Raw genomic sequence first — 6,663 nt, forward strand, 5'->3', positions numbered from 1 at the left:
TTTGATGTCTAAATGAAATACTTGGTTTTCTAAGAAAATTAATATTTCTCCTGGCAGAACAACAAGTGTGACATATAGCATCAGGAATTTGGTGGGCTTTGTTTTCTCAAGAAGTGGCCACAACGTCTAACCATTTCATTTGTGAGGGATACAGTGCATCTATTGTTGTCTACTGAATTTCAAGTAAATACAAATTATTAAATAACAAGTGGAATCTCTTCTAATTGGCTTCCAGATAGACAGGTCTGTGAGAGACAGGGCCAAAATGTCTGGAGAGCTTATGATGGTAGTGCCTATGAAAATTTCTAAGTGTTACCATGGGTTGTTGTGCCTATGAAGTTCCCTGGTTTATGTAAGACAAAGACTAATTTGTTGGACTTAGGTAGGTCTTCTGGATCTTCATATTTTTATTTTTTTTTTTAATACTACATTTCACCATGTTGGCTTCCAGACATGAAAGAAATAGAAGGGAAGAGGAGCTGTTGTTCTTTTGACTTTGAGTGAATCTTAATTTTCATTTGCACATGGAAATCACAGGGCTGAATGTTAGCCCTTGGTTTCTGAAGATTGTCAGTAACATTGAAGGTGACTTTATGGTGCTTTGACAGTGCCTGTTTTCTCTGTTTTAAAAACCAGCTGAGGAATCTGATGACATTTCAGCATTGTTATTAACTTGTTGGTAGAGCTAAACCATATGGTAAATGAGACAGCAATTTATAAATGAAAGGTTTATCACGTAAAATTTCATCATTACTTGGTATTATTAAACACACAGAGTTAGCTGGTGGTACCTCTTGTGAACCTTTTTTATCTAAATTTCTTATAGGTAGGAATCTGTGAAAAGATATAACTAATCTTACATAGAATTGCAACTTTCTATAAGTTTTCCTTGGTACTTCTCTATTTCCTAATGTTGGCTTAAAAAAAAAAAAGGGCAACAAAAATCCAACTTGACAGACAAGTGCATGTATGGGGGAAAAATAACGTTGAGTTCTGATGCAAGACTTTGTCTGGACACTCAAATGTGTGTTATTTCATTTCTTAGGAAAGTAAACTAATCCCTCCTAGAAATTCTATTATGTGGAACCGTATCGCTACCGATACAAGTCAACAGCAATTTTGTAGCTGTGGAAACCAATCGTATTTATTTCTGTCACCTCCAGTATGTTCCAGCTGACTGATGATAGCAGTAGTGCGTCCTTTGCGTGGACTAGCTGCTATAATAAGGGTGAAAGATAAACCTCTGAAGCCTTTTGACAAAATATTTGCAACAGGAGGATGATAAAAGTCAGGAATTTGGGTTTCATTTCAACTTGCTTCGGGAATGTGTTCTAGTGGCCTGTGCACTACCTCTTTCTGCTGTAGAAACAACTGTTTTAAACATCATAGTCATGATTCTTCCTTTCTGACTGCAGTAGAATGAGGGGAAAAGCACATGTAAAGAATAATAGAAATGGCTTTCTTGTTAGTTCCAGTGCTGGTCTTACAGCAGTGACAGCATCAGGCTCTTAATTTGAGGTATAATCCTACTGAGATCCTACAGATCTGGGGTAGAACAGATACAAATCTGACAGGATTTACAGTGACTTGTTTTCTCTTCTAAACTCATTAAATTAAATCTCCTTAGCATGTGAGAATTGAATTTTTTTCTTCAATCTTCTTTTCGTTAGCTGCGGTGAACAAATCTGTGCTGCATTTAGAAGGTGATCTAATCTTAATATTACAGGAAATTACGGTAAAACTTTCACAAGCTTATTAAAACTAGAAAAGATATCAAAAATCTGGAATTTTAATGTTATGACTTTTGGAGGGCAGTCCAGACTTTTATCTTTAAAGACAAAGGCTAAATAAAAATATACAAAATATAAGGCAAAAAACAATGGGGGGGGGGGGAAGCCAAAATAAATCCTAGTGCCTTAACTTCTATTGTAACTTTATTGGTAAAAGGAGATAATCATAAATGAATCCCATTTGGTGCCTGGCAAACTTCTACCCCTGCTTCAGAAGAAAATCTCATTAAAAAAATCAACCAACCAAACAAAGCAACTTCCTTAGTATGCACACTAGGTTGTAAAAAGTCTACACCACTTACCAACTGAGGGTAACCAAATATTAGTGTTGCCAAGGATTTGGCTTTCCTCTTTCTCCTATGTTGAGATCAAGACCTGCTAGTCATTTAGCTGGGACAATGATTATTGACTATTACTTCTCTATAAGGAAAACAAATCTTATTACTGCCTGGAAAATCACAAACTGCTTGTGAGGTAGTGAAAAGGCTCCATAATGAGAGTTCTTTCGACATCTAGGCATTAACAAAATACTCAGCAACAAACCTAATTTGGGAGCAGAAGTTTACTCCGGTAGAAAACCTCCAACAAAAAAATCCTGAGGAAAACTGTTGTTTACAAATGTCACATCTCACATTAGGTGGTGACTTGTAGCGTGGACACAACACAGCCAGAAGTCTCACTTGGTTGAGTATGATAAGGAAACATGCAGAGCAAGGTGCAAGTATCCTATTTTCTGACAGCTAGATCACTTTGATGACCTGGGCATCAAGCACAGAAGAGGAAAGATGAGGACTCTACCCTCTGTGATCCCAATCTGCTGAGTAAGGGTGGATTGCCTGATAGATTATGCTGCTTCATACCCATTAGAACCCTCCCTTCACAGCATCTGGAGTTTTTACAGCCCTGCTTGTGCCCCTGACTGTGTTGGAGCTGTTCCAAGGGAGCGACATTGAAATCAAATGCCTTGAGGAGGGCACAAGGTCCAGGTGTTGCTTATCACATGGAAGTGAGAGGATGGCTTCATTCAGCCACTGCAGTCTCCAGGGTTGTTGATCTGTAGACTTGATTACAAGGACAGAGAGGGAGGGAGGTTTTTTATTGGGTTTTCTTCAGTGAGGAATAGCTTTGTGGCAATACTGGCTAAGAGAAAGGCATTTTCCCCTCTTTTTTTCTCTAATCCCTTCAGTAGTAGTGCATATCTTTCAGTTCTCTCAGTAATGCTTTAAAGGGCTTGTGTACACCCTTCTCAGAATCATGGATTAGTAATGAGATTCAATCTAGTCTTCATATTAATGATTTCCTGCATTGGAACAGCTGCTGCCATCCATGGAAAGCCCTATGGGTTTTTCCCTGAAGTTTTTGTATAAAGCCTCCTGCCTTCTCTTGGAAAAGAAACAAGACATAAAAGGCATGATGACCATTGGTATTTAAATTTAATTTGTGACTGATTAAACCCTTAAAAGGTGTGCAGTGTGACTCACTAATGTGACCCTACAATGGAAGAAGGCTCATTGGAGAGGGACAGGAGTGATGTGCCCGTGAACATCAGGGAATAAGGCAAAGCAGCTGATTATCTGAACAGGGAGGAGGCCAGAGGGTGGTCTTTGCTTTAGAAAGATAAACGGCTATCGATGTTTGAATGGATCATCTGGTAATGTAAACACCTCCCTGGGTCATGCAGACCAGCATGGGGGCTATAAATACTTCTCTCAGTCCAACACAGAGTATGAAAACAGGACAACTGTTAAAGTCACTTGGATAGAGCAGTAGCTTTGAGGTGACTTCACCCACATATGCCTTCCTGGAGACTGGAGATATTAAAGGTTACACCTTTCATGTATGGAATATCTGGAAGAAGCTGATGAGGGTGTACTGGATTCTGGGAGTACTAAAGGTGGATAGTTGCTGAAGTGTCTCAGTAGACCAGATCCTTGAATTATCAGAGGGATTATCAGCTGATTCCTCCTTATGATGAATGTTGTGTCACCTGGGATTATAGAGTGCCTCAGCAATTCTATCAGTGTTATGGAGGGGTTCTTTTCCTGTCCTGTAAGTGACCATAAACACCTGGTTTGTCACCTGGTTCTGTGTAGTGGCAGTTCTACAGCATGTTGCAGTGGAGGTAAGCAGCATTCGAGTCACCCACTGAGGTCTTCCTTTGCCTTCAGCATTGCAAAGTGGGTACAGCAATAAGCAGAGGTTTGTTTCTTTAGTCTACGGAAAATGTAAACTTGGTAGGGACCCAATTTGTGCTGCTACCTGGCAAAGTATGTGACCTCTCCTCTGAGAGCCACTGTGAGGTTTCTTGGCTTGGCTGGCCTCCTGTGAATAACTGTCTCCATGACATCTCTATTGAAAAAAAAAACCTGCTGAAAAGAACAGAATAAACAGGCAAGACAGGGGACTGAGGATGGCAATTCTTTTTCCTTTTGAAAGCAACATCTTTTCAAAGAAATAGTTCTTTCTAACTTCAGCCTATTAAATAGCCCACTTCAGACAGGAATGACAATGATGCTGAGTTACGTATGTTGTTCCCTAAGAGGTGTATAGGAGACGAGGGCGGTAAGCTTGCTCTTTTGTATAGTAGTCCCAAGGAATAGAATACTTTCAACCATTTAAGAGGAGAATTTAGCAGTTAGACACCAAGGTATCAGTTGCTGGATGATTCTTGCTATTGGAGCACTTATTTGGAGTTACCCAGATGTTGATGTCTCTTGCAAATGTATTCAGTAATGAGTCAAATTTCAAATAAGGATGTTTGAACCTGTGTTTGGTATGGTATTCTCAGATGATTTGGTTAACTAGTCAGGACCAATTCCTAACACACTAGAACTGAACTGTTGATTTCTGTTCTGATACTTCTCTTGTTTCCTTGAATAGCTTGCAGTACTGCCCAGGAGTGCTACATATATTTATATGTAGTGATTTAGGTATTGTATTGCAACTCCTTGCAGGCTTTTATAGGGATGTTCACATCATAGACTGAACTAGACAGTTGTTGCTTTGACCAGTTAGAGCATACGACTTTCTACAACACCTGTGGCAGATATTTCATTCACCTCTCTCCCCCATATTATATTTCATCAATAGTTATGGAAGGATTTACCCTTGGAATATTGGATAGTGATGTATCTCGTACCTCAGAAGAAGTGCTTAAATGGGAATAAGCTTTTTAGCACAAAATCATTACTTAAACCATTTTAGATCCTTTTGCTATCTGCCAGAGCTGAAATCAATATGCCAGGCCATAGATACTGAAATTAAGTGCAAACTTGATTTGAGTATCATATTAGTTTCCAGAATAACACTTCAGAGCTATTTAGCCAATAAATTATTTTTAACTAAAGGTTTTCCACTGATATTTTCATAATGTGCTTTCGATGTATTTTCATTACATTTATATATTGCTTTCACTAAGAGAAAATTCACATTTTGCAAGTATATAGTGAGATTAGACTGAAATGCTGCTTGCAAAAAATAAAGATCTTTTCCTTAGATCTACTAAGGGCAACAATTAAAGCAGCATAAAATGAGCACATTATAAGAACTAAATATCATATGAACTACTATGATGAAGTGTCATTGTAAGGTAGACACTGTATTAAGAACTTAGTTCTAAGCTTTTATGTGACATCTTCTGAAAGGTGAACTAATCCTTGTTTTGGCACACCTTTGCACCATGTAATTGTGAAGAGGGATTTTTTGGTTCTCTCTTAGGTGGATATTTTCTTGTTCTCTTTTTTTTAGCAGTAGTACTCTTGCATTAAAAAAGCATAGTTATATTAAGTATAATCATAAACCACAAGGAACAAAAATTACCATATTCCAAGATTTAACCCTGCTCAATGAAATCGTGTAATAATTTTTCCTTGTCATTACTTAAGGCTACTTTAAGTGGTGCCAAAATGAAAGGGCTCAACAAAGCAGTTCTGTTCAAAAGTCAGGAAGATGAAGCTGAGGCAGACAAAGCATTACACGCACAGAGAGCCAACAGCACAAAGCCAGTGGGTGAAGATATCGAGCAAGATGAGACTCAGGAGGAATAATAACTTAGTGTGTGCATGGATGAAGATAAATGCAAAATTCACCTGGGTATAGCATCTATAACCACTCTCCATAAATCACAGAGTGTACCATTATGGTAATGCCAGAATGAATAGGCTAAATGGGTAACAAGTTGCTGCTTGCCAGGACTGAGGGTAATACCTTGTCAACAACTTGTATGAATCCAGACATTTTAATCATAAGTGAAAAGAATTTGTTCTTAACTTCACTTGGTAAAAGATTGGAAATGAAATTCATCAGCTTCTGAAGAAACTTTATTTCATACTTTAGGAATGATTTCCCTCCTATTCTGTGCTAGGTATGAGAACAGCAAGAGATGTGAATTGTTGTGAAGACAGCAACGTGTATGATGAGTGACAGATTTTTACCCGTTTTAACACTGAACTGCCAAAATGATTTTATAAAGTGATATTTTGAGACCCAAGAGCTTTGTTCTGCCTCTGATTTCCCCCCTCCCCTTTTTTGCACTAAAACAATATTCAGCTAATGTTGTTTCTAGAGCAGGAACTGTACCCAGTAGAAGCTCACTGTGACATTCCAAAGCCACAGTAGCTTTGAAGTGAGAGTGCTTTGTACATCACAGTGTCCCAGAGTAGCCGTCAGCTTACTGTGGGAAGCTGTGTGTCCTCTGCTACAAATCAGTCCATCGGTATCCCTGGGAAAGTAAAGTTGTAGACTGAATTGCTGCTTCTTAAGTAGAGAGTTATATTAGAGGTCATAGTCAAGATTATGAGGTAGTGTATAAACTTGTAAAATTATGATGGAGCTGCAAAGTTACCAAATTTTTTACACATCTCAAATGTCTCTG

The sequence above is a fragment of the Myiozetetes cayanensis genome, unplaced genomic scaffold (assembly GCF_022539395.1).
Source record: "Myiozetetes cayanensis isolate MyiCay16 unplaced genomic scaffold, myiCay2020 scf5-8, whole genome shotgun sequence".
NCBI lineage: Eukaryota > Metazoa > Chordata > Aves > Passeriformes > Tyrannidae > Myiozetetes > Myiozetetes cayanensis.